This window comes from Ambystoma mexicanum, chromosome 8 (assembly GCF_040938575.1).
Source record: "Ambystoma mexicanum isolate Mex_15411 chromosome 8, UKY_AmexF1_1, whole genome shotgun sequence".
In the NCBI taxonomy this organism is placed as follows: domain Eukaryota; kingdom Metazoa; phylum Chordata; class Amphibia; order Caudata; family Ambystomatidae; genus Ambystoma; species Ambystoma mexicanum.
This window is the reverse complement of record NC_090929.1, coordinates 1,248,542,086-1,248,555,839: the sequence shown is the minus strand read 5'-3', so window position 1 is coordinate 1,248,555,839 and position 13,754 is coordinate 1,248,542,086. Positions and strand designations below refer to the sequence as shown.

Sequence of the window (13,754 nt, the reverse complement as noted above, 5' to 3'; positions counted from 1 at the left end):
CCGTTGCGGTAGAACCAACTACCATGATCTCTGTGTTTTTTTGTCTCCAGTTAATTTAAGCCAGTTTTTGGCCATCAAATCCCCATTTACAGCCAGACAGGTTCAAAGTTGGATGGGGGAGCATGGAATAGCAGCTGGGGGTCGTCGGCATACGTATAGAAACACACCTCATGCACGTAAGTGAGATCTGTTAGAAGACGAAGATAGAGATTGAAAGAAGCAATGACAGTGAAGACCCCTGAGGCACCCCATAAGAGAGAGCCACCTGGCGTGAAAGAAATGGCGCAAGAGAAAGGATATGATTGTCAATAGTATCAAAGGCTGTGGAGAGGTCAAAGAGAATCAGCACTCCAACCTCTCTGCAGTCCTGGGGTAGAGTGAGATCATCCAGGATAGAAATCATAACTGAATCCTTCCCCCTAGTTGGACAAAATCCTGATTGAAAAGGATGAAGAGACTGAAATTTCAGAAAAAGAGAGAGCTGAGGAGTGATTATCACTTCTATAATCTTCATGATAAATGGTCAAACTGAAATCGGCCCGATAGTTTGCTACCTGAGCAGTTTACAGGTGCGTTTTTTTCAATGATGGAGAGACAAGTACATGCTTCAGAGAGGCCGGAATAAACCCCATTGAAAAAGAAAAATGGAGAGCTGCTTTGAGCAGAGGGATACCTTTAGATGGCAAAGACTTACAAACCCCAAGAGGAATAGAGTCAACAGGGGAAGCTCCTTTAAGTTTATGAAGGGCTCTCATGACCATATTGTCAGTGATGTTTCAAGCTGAAACATCTCAGAGGCATTGGTTCTAGCAAAATATTGCTCTATAAGAATGTCTTCTAAACTGAACAGTTTGTCTCACTACCAGTGATAGATGTCCGAATAGTCTTGATCTTTTCATTAAAAAATGCACTGATCAATCACATTGTGCTTGTGAGCACTATGGATCAATTGGAGGTGGAACAGCTGAAAGTTCCTTGGCTGCTTTGAATAGCTCTTGTGATGAACAAGAAGCTGCTAAAATACAATAAGCATATTATTGGGATTTAGCTGATTTGATTGCTGTCCTGTTTTGTTTTCCAAAAGGTGCACAGATATGTATTGCTTATTTTTCTCCCCAGTACACAAACTGAAAAACAACCTTGTTTGCTGGGAGACAATTATTCACACAGACACACACTATTCAGCAAAAACATACATAATTGCATACAAAACAACAAGAATAAGAAGTAATAAAAGAAGAGTAGAAGAAATACATAACTGTTCATACAGCATTAAAGAATGCCTTCATCTCACCAGAAAAAACTGCACTGGAAAGCACCCACACCGGCAGGCAGACAGATCTTGATACCAATGGGACTGGCAGGATGCATCCATCTACCAGCAAAGCTTTCTCTCTGTTTGACTGTCCGGGCGCCCCCCCCCCCCCTTTTAAGCCATTTCAAATGCAAGATGACTGACGGCTGGCTTCATACTGCTGATGATTTATATTTCATGTTATGTTCTCCTGTTTTGGGTGCCGGGTGCGCAATATAAATTGATAGATAAATAAATACATTTTCCAAAACTTTCTAGCTTTTTCCAAGTCTCTGCCGATTCAAATGTTCCCATGGGCCCCCAGCCAGAGTGCCCCATAGCAGCCTAAAAAGGCAAAGCTTATCTCTTTCTCATGACAGCAGCAAAAACAACTACATTCCACAACAAGGTTATCAATTACCAGACAGCACCTGGCTCAGTCTTAGCCATCTATACGTGTAGTTTCTCTCCATGTCCTTGAAGCATTGCACAATAACAAAAGCACTCGACAGCAATGGAAACATGTTTACCAATGGAATATAATGAAGACTTTGCATCAAGTGCAGCTTCCACTGAGGCCAGGAGCAAATGTCCATTATAGCTCTGGGTACAGTGCACACATGCGCTATATTTTAGTAAAAAGTGCACATAGGCGCTATGTTTTAGTCAAAATCATAACAATCCACCCTTGGTCATTTGACTTACATAACTCAGTGACACTAAAGTCGGCTCCTGAAACCGCCAAAACATCATAACTAAGTTAGGAATACATTGAATACAACAACAAAAATGTATAATCTTGACAATCACACAAATACACGCCAAGGCGTAACGCAGAGTTCCTCCACCATCGGCACTCCAAGAAAATGACCAATCCCACCAATTTGCATTGTGATAAGATGTTACTTGCTTTGTCAAGTCCTTCAAATGTGGTTTTGCACAGACTGGGAATGGTCACTCAAGTTAAAACAACACATTCCTTCAAATGCATTAGAACCTAAATTATGTTTTAATAACAAATAATCAATAGGAGCTCTATTCTGCAAGGCTGCTTTTCTCATAGCTTGGCTATTTACAAGCAATTCTTGTAATGCTTAAGAAGTATGATATAGCCCTTTCACTACTAAGCATGCTAACTTAGTCAAAGATCTATAGCCCCCAGCAACTAATCCCCAAACTCCCACCCATGAATATACAAGAGCCAAGACCTCAGTTTCTGATAATAGGTGTACATTTGAATCACAGTCTCAAAAAAACGGATCTTTTGATTCTATGCAGTGCTGTCTGCAAAGGAAATATCATTATACCCAGTCGTGTTAAAGCACATGTTCCTCCAGAAATGTTAGATGGAATGTATGTGTAAGTAGTGTTATCACATGAAAAAAGCCATTCCACCAGATGTTTCACATGGCTAGGAGCTACAACTGTATGATTACATAACATGGTATTGTTAACGTTGGTGCATGTGCTTGAAGTACGTGAACACAACTGCGTTTCAAACACAGTTCTGTCTTCCTCTTTGGCAATGTTCAATTGTTGATACTCTTTAGGGTTACAGGTCATCATGTAACAGATATCCCCTTGGGTGATATTGTAAGTCACTATCTGCATTAGGTTTCTCCATTTCTGGTCGGTTTCTTGACAGAATCTGCAATATTCATAAATGGAGAATAATTGCCTCACATCATAATCCTCCACCAAAGAATCATTGTGTACAATTCCAAAGATATCTCAAAATTGAAGTAGGCATTGGCACCGCTACTAGACATGTGGTCAGCAAGGCTCCTGGATTTTGCACGTCAGTCAAACATAAATTTGAGATGTTTAAAACACTTTGTGCGAGATATGCCCACATTTTCTCAGTTTGGGCCATCATTGATGAATACCTTTGCCGTGCTGTCTCTTATTTAACTAGCGTCAGGATTTCTTGAGCTCTTTTCTCCCAGTATTCTTAATGCTTTACAAATCTGGTTCTTTGTGCCTGCTGGGACTGGTGCGTCGGCATCAGGCGACCTCCAAACATAATTTCTCAATGTGATCAGACTTGCATTGGTTGGCTGTGCAAATATGACATCTTGTGTTTGTTGCAGTGTGTCGTTTGACACTTCCAAATGGAGTCCATTTAGTATTACAATTACATCAGCCAGGCACAGATTCTACATATGAAATTTGGAAAAACAACATATAAGCGTTGATACTCACGCTCTTAAATAGCAATGGTCTGCTGGCACATAATTCCATTTCTTTTGGTCAGGCTTCATCACCAAAACTACTTGGTGCCTACCAGACACTATGACATCTATGGGTACGGGTGGGCCGCTTGGTTTCTCTAACCACTTGTGGTCTGATGAGCCAAAACCACGGTCCCGATGAGTAGTTAACACTATAGGGGGCTCTCCCTTTCTGATCATTTTTGTTAATAGGGGCAGTAAATGTACTTTTAGGTCTGAATTCGATATATTCTTCTTCTTTCTCATTGATTACAATCGGTGAGGGCAATTTGGCAAAAACACTTTCAGTTTCAATTTGTGTATTAGTTTATATACCTCTACTTTAGTGTTAAACATGTTGGTACTGTATGTAGGTGCACACCTCAACCCCTTCTCAAGTGTTCTGATTTTGTGTTGAGACAGTCTTCTATTGGATATATTAAAGTGTTTTTTTGCCGAATTGCCCTCACAGATTGACATCAATGAGAAAGAAGAATATATCGAATTCAGACCTAAAAGTACATTTACTGCCTCAAATAATGTACCTGCAATTGAAATTTTTCAGAAAATGGTACTAGCACATATTAAGAAACTATAATATGAACAACCTAAAAGAGAAAACCTCAGTAGAGGAAAACTATCACAAATAAGAGCACTGTTTTCAGTTCCCACGATCAACATCCGACCAGCGGATAAGCGAGGAGCTATACTGGTACTTAATACTTAAAATTACATGAATGAATGTGAGCGACAATTGGCTGATGATAACTATGCCAAACTGGATTAGGTTCCCGCCACAGAAATACAGAAGTACCTTGAAGAGATTCTAACATCAGTAGAAGAAATGTAATGGATATCTCACAATACTAAAGCCTTTTTATTCACAGCTTATCCTAAGATAACACATCTATATATATATATATATATATATATATATATATATATATTATCTAAAATACATGAAGATTTGCAAAAACCAGCAGGAAGACCAGTTGTTACAACTACTTGGGATCAAATTGACTGAAGATGATGTCTCATCTATGATAGATGTTAACAGCTTGTATACCGCCATTCCTCACGACCAAGAACAAGAGGCAGTAGAAGGATTACTACTGCAACAAGAAACAAGAAATACTCCACTTGCAGTTGTGCACCCAATGGGTTGCTCATTTCAAGATGGGTGCCTTTGTAGCACAGTATGCGTGTATAGGACTCATACCTTTACCTTGGTAATGCCAAAAAATGAGTTTGTTAGCTCTGAAACAAAAGGGGAGTATGAAGTATCCTATTGACATATGTATTACTTCTTAGAAATGAGATTGCAACGAGTTTAAGAGGTAAGTACGCCGGCAGGTCAGATTCATGATAGATCTCAGAAGGTGTGGGGCACTAACCAGAACTATAAGCTGGTCCACATGCAATACAGCGGAGCACTGTATAGCCTACAAATCACAATATCAGTAATGGGTGACCTCTTTCACGAGCACATTGACAAAAGATTAAGTCTCATGAGTAACGTTATGCTGTATATATTATTTCCTTTGTTTCTCTTATATGTTGTCTATGTGTTGTGTATATGTTAAATGTCTTGTGGCATGATGCACATGGTACCATGACCGAATTGATGAAGTGGGACTGATGATTCATGAATCATTGAATTTAATGAATACTGCTTTTGATGTGTATTGACTACTATGGATAACCCATGTTGTTACATTTGTTTGACCTAAAATGATTCATATACGCCCTGAAGTAGGACTTAGATAGTCCGAAATGCATTGGCTAAGGATACATCTACCTCTAATTAAAAATTAAACACAAGTTGCCCTTGAGGACCGTTGTGATAAGTGAATTAAACTAATTCACTTTATTTCAACATACCTTGAATACAATCCTTTATTTGCACGAATAAAATGATGGTAACCACTAAGTGGATTTAAACGTCAAGTAAGAAAATAGTAACTTTACAGAATTGAACAAGCAAAAATAGCAAAGATAACAGCAGTGCCCACTCATCAACTATCATTCATTAAAAATATTGTCATCCTGTGTTTTGATGTGATTTGTGTAATTTCCGGTCGAGTTAGAAAACAGATTGTTTTAGTTGATTAAAGTCAAACATTAACAAATAATTGCACATTTGTCTACAACAAGAACTAGGTAAAATGTGGTCAAGTGGAGAAATTGACTGTGCTCCATGATCATGTGTAACTCATTTTATCTCATAGTGCTTAAACTGTCCAGATCGCAAGTCCCCATATATTTCAAAATTGTCAGCCTGTCACCCCTTCAAAAATCCTCCCACATGGTTTACTAAAATATAATGGTGCTTCAAATATAGCTTCATATATATAATAATGACCATTAATTATTGCACACCACGCAATCGTTAGTTTCTTTGCTCACTAATGTCAACACCCCTTTAAAACCCTATTCTAATCCCATTTGGATATGTGAACATTCCTGGTAGCTTCTAATCCATATCGACTATCAATGTTATGGTATGTGTACCATTTTCATTACTACTAGTTGATTTCCTGTATCCTAGCTTGGGCACTTGTATATTCTGTGAGGCTGCTAATTTGAGTTCTGTCTATGATGGTGTATGTCTATCTTTTTTGTGCAGGTACTGATTGTGCCCTGCATCTACACTACAGCCCATATACCTTCCTCAAATATGCTTTTGTTTTACAAAGTCTCCTGTATCTATGTTAGAACACAAGTACTTGTTTAATATTAAGATTCCAGCAAGGATGAAAGGGATAAGTGGTCTTAAATAGAGTGCCTCTGCTAATTTTGATCACTGCCAGTACAGCATATCAAGTTATAGTTGGTCTTTATGATGAGAGATGCGGTGGCCACCAGAGGTTCTGGATCACTCCATTCCTTTGGTTTGGAAGGGCCCCCAAATATATCTGTGCCCCAAAATGCCTTATGATGGCCCTGCTTGACAGAAAAGACTGGGACGGAGATGACATGGATGTTAGACTACAATGCATGAGCAATTTTTGGTCTCTCCCCGGGTATTTTAATAGGGGCACCAGCTATTCAGTGTGGGGGCACTAATATGGAAACCTCATGATAGGTGGCACATTGTCCTCTGAGGACTTCGTTCTCCAGAAAATTGCTTGGAAATTTTCCTTTGCAGTGAAGTGCTGGACAGTGAGTTCAATGTTGTATGCTGCAGATATGCAGCATACCCAGGAACCCGGAGGAGCAGGAACACCCTCCTCATGGTGCACTGCAGGAGCAGTGCCCAGGATCACAGCCGAAGGAAGCCCAAGGCACGAGGTGAGCCCATGTGCCCTAACGCCTCGTCCATGAAGCCCGCACTGGCCAATCTATATTTAATATTGAGCCCATAAGCTAACGGCAGCACCGTGCATCGAGTGCTACCTCACCCTGGAACCTGCTCCCCGCCACGAAAAATCGCTGCATCCCACGCCAGACACCTACGAGGTCCGTCCACTCTAAGATGGCCGACCTGTAGGTCTTTACACGGCCAGCCCACCTCCTCCTGTTGCTGCACCGGATTGGCTGCCCATCAGCCTATCCCTGCGCCCGGATCACCAGCAGGCGCAAGCCGGCTGCCGCACAAAGGCGGAAGCACAAAGGCTCCTGTCCCGAGCCTGTCCACAGCCATACCACGCCGTCAGCCAGGCCCCCTGTCCAGGCTAACCCAGCTACAGTCAACTACCTCAGCAGCTTCAATGCATGTACCTAAGGTAACATTCATCTCCCACTACTAACTCTGTTCTGCCACCTCACCTGCCTGACCTGTCGCCACCCAAGCTGGTATATGACACTGCTCGCACGTTTCTGCAAATGCCCCACCGAAGCTTGTACAAGCTAAACCTGCACAGTAAATGCTCTTCTTAGGTTATGCTGCACATGCATTTCTGCTTATACTCCTGCTTATGTCTGTGTTCAGCCGACCAGTTTAGCTGTAACATGCAAATACTGGCCTGTAGCATGGCCTCAGCCCTGTAACTGCCCACACCTAACAGTGCCTATGCACCTAGCCCAAGTCAACCTTGCCTATTTTGTATGCACCTAGCCCAAGTCAACCTTGCCTATTGTATGCACCTAGCCCAAGTCAATCCTGCCTATTTTGTGTTCACCTAGCCCAAGTCAACCTTGCCTATTTTGTATGCACCTATCCCAAGTCAACCTTGCCTATTTTGTATGCACCTAGCCCAAGTCAACCTTGCCTATTTTGTATGCACCTAGCCCAAGTCAACCTTGCCTATTTTGTATGCACCTAGCCAAGTCAATCCTGCCTATTTTGTATGCACCTAGCTCAAGTCAATACTCGTATATCTGGACCCCTCACCCCTACCCCAGGCCACACCCACTACACCTAACATGGCCTCCAACCACCCCAATAGGCTCCCATGTTCTGACTCCGTTCCTCCTACTCCCTTCTTACCAGCCCTACTCACACTCGAGCGCCATAACCACCAACCCACAGCCACCCCACCAACCAATGCACCCCCGAAGCCTAAAGCCACTGCCAGTAACACATCCTATACACCACCAGTGTACATAAGAAACACCAGATTAGGAGCCCGCACATCCTCAGCACACATCAAAAACCGCAAACTCACACTGCAGTCGCCCATCCCATCCACTACTATCACTCCCACTCCTAGTCCCCAACATCCCACCACCAAACACCATACCAACACCGCTAAATCGGCCACACATGAACCCTCCCATATCCAACTTGCTCTCATTAATGCTAGATCTTTACAAGCCCATGCCACGGAAATACATGACCTAATCTCTGATCTTGAGCTAGACGCTCTAGCCATTACAAAAACTTGGCTTCATGAAGCCTCGGGACCAGCCATATGCCAATCTCTCCCCCCGGGTACATCATCCTCCGTCAAGATAGACCAACACACAAAGGCGGAGGTGTGGCCCTACTAGTCAAAGAAACACTGAAGGCCAGACAAATTAAGCCCACCACATCCGAGAACTTTGATGCCCTATCAGTAAAAATTTCCTTTGAAGGGATTGTGTCCTCCGAAGTATTCCTTATCTATGATATTTGTATCTCCAGCTTGCTGGCCTTGGAAAAACATTTTCCCAGTAGAGGGCGCTGTGCGTCGACGTCAGTCGAGTAGGTGCTCCTCGACAGCCACCGTATCGACGCCGACGTCATCATGCCTATAAATGGCCACGCGCAGCGTCCGTTGCTCAGTTCCGTCTTTCCGCGCTTCGTGTGCCTCGGAATACCGTTGCTCAGTTCGTCAGTCGAAATATATTCATATTTCCTTGAGAAAACCAACTCGTACTCGATGGCTTCCTCCTCCGACCCGACGACTCCTCGGTCCGGTTTCAAAAAATGCAGAGACTGTGGGAAGAAAATGTTGACGGATCCTCACAGGATCTGTTTGAGGTGTCTGGGAATCGAACACCAGTGTTCGGAGTGTGAGGAATGCCTATCCATGACGGCGAAAGCCTTGAAGGAGCGTAAGGGGAAGCTCGAGAGAGGTAAGTCAGTTTTTACTTCCTCGAACGTTTCCGCGGTAGAGTCGAGACATTCGTTTCCTCACCATCGAAAGCATTCTCTGTCTAGGTCTCGAAGTGGCTCCCACCACTCGTCGAGGTCTAGACACTCGAAAAAGAGACGTAGAAGATCTCCTTTGTCGTCTAATAGTTCCCCTGGAAGAGTAAATTGCCCCACAAAACACAGCTCTCAGGCTGAGTGGGAGGAATTCAGAAAAAAGATGCTAAGCGTCTTCGAGAAAGCGGCCTCGACCCCCTCGAAGTCAGCTGAGGGTGATACCCCGGGTGAAAAGCCCAAAAAATCTAAACGCCGCGAGTCTCCGTCACGACGTCGAGAACGTCGTCGACATCCTCGAGCAGGATTCCGATCCTCTCGAGTTCTTCGAGGCCTCTTCCACTTTTCTCGACACCTTTGTCGGCGCCTTTGAGGATTTTTACATCGGCGTCGACGACATCGACCTTTTCAAGGCCACTGATGATGGTTCCCTCTGCTTTAGAGATGGGTTTTATACCATTTCACAGGCCAGAGCATCCCCCCCTTAACTTCAATTTATGAAGAAAGGGAAGATTCTGATCAAGAAAGGCCTTTTGGGATGCAGAGGACCACATCACCTGAACCAGAGACTTTTGCCTCTGAGGAAAGAAGGTTGAAAGACCGTCAGGATGCATTACAGGAAGCAAGTGGCCTAGACACTTCCCCAGAAGTGGAATTTGTCAAACCAGACCCAGGGGAACATGCTGAAACCCCTTATAGAACCCTAAAGTCAAGAATTATGGAGTTCATGGGTTGGTCTGCGCCTTCACCTGTTTTTCAACAGGATGACCTCACAGATATTCTGGATAAAGGTCCACAGGAGGATCCTGTCATGATGCCTACCTCCAAGGAGCCAGGTCCGACCCAGCAACCCCAGAGGCAGGCATCATTCCCCCCAGGGAAGTGCCAGCGGGCCCAAGCTGGGGCCCTTTGGACACAGTCCTGGCGCCTTAGGTGCCAGGCTCATGTTGGACCCCTGTCCTGGCACCTTAGGCGCCAGGCTCATAAAGCTAGACATGTGTTCAAGTGTTTTAATGTGCACTTACCTGATGCAGACCATGCTGCTACATCCAGGCCCTCTTGAGGCCTGAATGGAACTACTTTACCTGTGGGACTACTTTCCACCTGGGTGTGGTCGGGGAAGGATACATACCTGATCGGTGGAAGGATACATACCTGGAACTTCTTCCAAAGCTATTTAAACCACGCCCGAACAGCAACTCACGCTTCGCGTTGTTCTGCTCCTCGCAGCTGGACGCTCACCGTGTCAGCTCCTGCATCTGGACTTCAGCCACGCCTGTCAGCATCCTGGGTCACCTGCAAAGGGAGATAAGAGAGAATTGGGGAGAAGAAGACCTTACCGCCTAAAGCTGTATCACGGAGACATCACACCGACGATCCTGAAAGGGAAGACATCATTTTTAAAAGCATTTCGCTTCGATCGCTGCAGCGCTGCATTTCACTCACCTTTCCTGGGCACCTCCATCTTCAGCAGCGATCATCCGGATCCTCAGCCTCTTCCCAGAGCCTAGAGAGAAAAAGACAAGAACACAAGGTGAGAGAAGGAAGGGAATAGGAAAAGCTCAGTTTCCTTCTAAGACTTACCTGTTGGGTCATTCCCATTTCATTTCGGGTCCTGCCGCTTCCTGGCATTCCGGACCCCGGCCCCTATGGGGAAAAAAGACAAAGACATTGAATGAGCGAATGCAAAGACATTACCCGAACGCTCATCCAGAACTTACCTGTCATTTATTGGAACTGCACGTTTCACTTCGGGTCGGCGCCATATCTCCGGCATTCCGAACCCCGGCCCCTAAGGGGAAAAAGACGTAAGCGTTAGCGCTTGTTGCAATAAGACAATGAACATTATTATTAAGCTTGAACTTTTGAACTTGCAACAGAACTCTTACAGCGCCTTACCGGAATAGTCAAGCTTATTTGAACTTCCATCAAACCTCAATCTAGTGATGTAACTGGGTTTTAACGCGCCCCTGCATCAGAAGCAGGATGGAGAACTCATCCTTCCAGACCCTAAGGTGAGACTTCACAGGGTATCGTGGAGGGTTGGAAGGGAGTGGGAGGCCTGAGCATTATTCCGTCAGTAGGTAATACTCCCTTTTCACGCACAGGGGAATATTCCTGCGAGCCAGAGAAGCCAGAGTAGAGGGGCCCTACCTGTCCATCTTCAGAGTCCTGCGCTTCACCATTGAAGAAGCATCAGCACTCGAAGCCAGACCTGCGCCTCCGTGGGAATCAGGTGAGCGTGACAGATCCTGTGGTTCCCTTTCATTCTGCTTTACAAAGAAAGATTTTAACTAACTGGGAAACTCCTGAAGTTGTCCCTGCGGTTAACAAGAAGTTGTCAGCGAAATATAGGGTATCTGCTGCTGACCCTGAATACCTATCTAAGCACCCTACTCCAGAGAGTCTGGTGGTCCAGGCTGCAACTTCATCAGGCAGTACATCTGCATACCCCACTGCTCCACAGGATAGGGATGATAAAAAATATGATGCCATGGCTAAGAAAGTCTTCTCGGCCGGTAGCATGGCTTTAAAATCTGTTAATGCGACTTGTACGCTCGCTAGGTTCAGCCACACTTTGGGAGTGTGCTTCATCAGCGGCTGACTGCCTCCAGGAAGGAGAAGAAAGGGACGCATTTTTAAATATCATCAGAGATGGTAAAGATGCAATGTGTGAGTCCCTTCAAACTGGCATTGATTCTGCTGACAGTATCAGCAGGGCCATGGCGGCAAGTACCACAATCCGCAGGCATGCGTGGTTGAGAAAGTCCGGCTTTGCTTCTGACGTACAGGCCAGACTTTTGAATATGCCCTTTGACGGCTCTTCCCTGTTTGGTAAGAAGGGGAATGCCAGTTTGGAAAAACTGCAAACATCTAAAGCAGCAGCCAAGTCACTAGGAGCTGCAATCTGCCAAACTAATTTTCGTCCCTCAGGATCCTCTTGGAGAGGAAGGTCCTTTTGCTATTATTCCTCATATGGAAGAGGCAGAGGATGGCCAGCTCAAAGAGGCCAAGGAAAATTGACCCGTGGTGGACGGGGTAAAGGAAAGAAAGCCGCATCAGCAGGAGCAGGAGCCGCTTTACCTTCGGCAACTGCATCAGCCGCTCCCAATCCACTCTGAGGTCTCCCATCACAAGACACCTGTAGGGGGCAGGTTAACTCACCATCTGACGGAATGGCAGGCTATTACGTCAGATGCTTGGGCATTGGAGACAGTTGCCCAAGGTTACTGCCTGCCTTTTCTACGCATCCCTCAGAGCCATCCACCGGGGAACAGCTCCCTGAAAGTGCTGGATCCGCTCCTCTTGCAGCAAATTGTAGACCTGCTAGAGAAAGGTGCCATAGAACCGGTACCTGTAGCGGACAGGAACAAGGGCTGGTACTCCCCCTACTTTCTCATACCAAAGAAAGACGGAGGACTGAGACCCATCCTGGACTTACGAGAATTGAACAAGTTCCTCAGGAAGGACAAGTTCAAGATGGTAACTCTCTCTCAGATCCTTCAGGCCCTTCAGCTTCTGGACTGGTTGGTATCTCTGGACCTTCAGGATGCTTATTTCCATGTGCCAATCCATCCCAAGCACAGGAAGTACCCGAGGTTCGCAATTGGCAACTCTCATTATCAATTTCGAGTTCTGCCATTTGGGCTGACCTCCGCCCGAGGGTCTTCACCAAGCTAATGTCGGTTGTGGCTGCAAGTCTAAGGAGGAAAGGGATTCACGTCTACCCCTACCTGGACGATTGGTTGATCAGAGCAGTTTCTTCGGAACAAGCTCGGATCCAACTAGATTATGTCTGCCACTTCCTTCACAAGCTGGGCTTCTCCCTCAATTTAAAGAAGTCACAGATTATACCATCACAGAGACTCCAGTTCATTGGAGCAGTCCTGGACACGTCCCTGGGAAAAGCCTTACCACCAGAGGTGAGGGCTCAAGATATTCTGCAGATGGTCACCAGGTTTCAAAATGCCCAACGTCTCCCAGCCTACGACTTTTTGAGGTTGCTAGGCCTCATGGCATCCTGCATATCCCTTGTGCCAGAGGCTCGCCTGAGAATGAGATCCCTTCAGTGGGCACTGAGGACTCAGTGGTCACAATTCTCAGGGAGGATGACAGATCTCCTCCGGATTCCGGACAAGGTAGCCCACGACCTTCAATGGTGGGCCTCTCCAGAGAACATCTTGAAAGGAGAACTGTTTTGGCAACCATGGCCGGAGATAACAGTAGTCACAGACGCCTCACTCACGGGGTGGGGAGCCCATGCCAACGACTTGACCATCAGCGGTCGTTGGTCTCCATCGGAGTCCAGACTACACATCAACCTGTTGGAGCTGAGAGCCATCAGACTGGCACTGAAGGTTTTTCTGCCGTCTGTACGGGGGAGAAACGTCCTGATAATGACGGACAATGCAGTGGCCATGCACTACCTCAACAAAAGAGGAGGCGTAGGGTCACTGCCACTGTGCAGAGAGGCGATGCAGCTCTGGTTTTGGGCAATTCAGGAAGGAATCTCTCTATCGGCAATTCACCTAGCCGGAGAGAAGAACTTGACAGCGGACGCTCTGAGCAGGCAGAACACAGTCTCCTACGAGTGGGAGATAGCTCAGGAAGTCCTTCAAGAGATCTTCGCCCTTTGGGGAACCCCTCAAGTGGATCTGTTTGCCACCAGTATCAACAGGAA

At 45.4% G+C, this 13,754-nt stretch overlaps 1 protein-coding gene across 4 annotated transcripts in view; it reads left to right on the top strand.

The window, feature by feature from the left end:
- The window catches only part of EXOC6 (exocyst complex component 6), a 2,769,442-nt gene that overhangs the window by 2,045,788 nt on the left and 709,900 nt on the right, over positions 1-13,754 (top strand). The window lies entirely within an intron of this gene.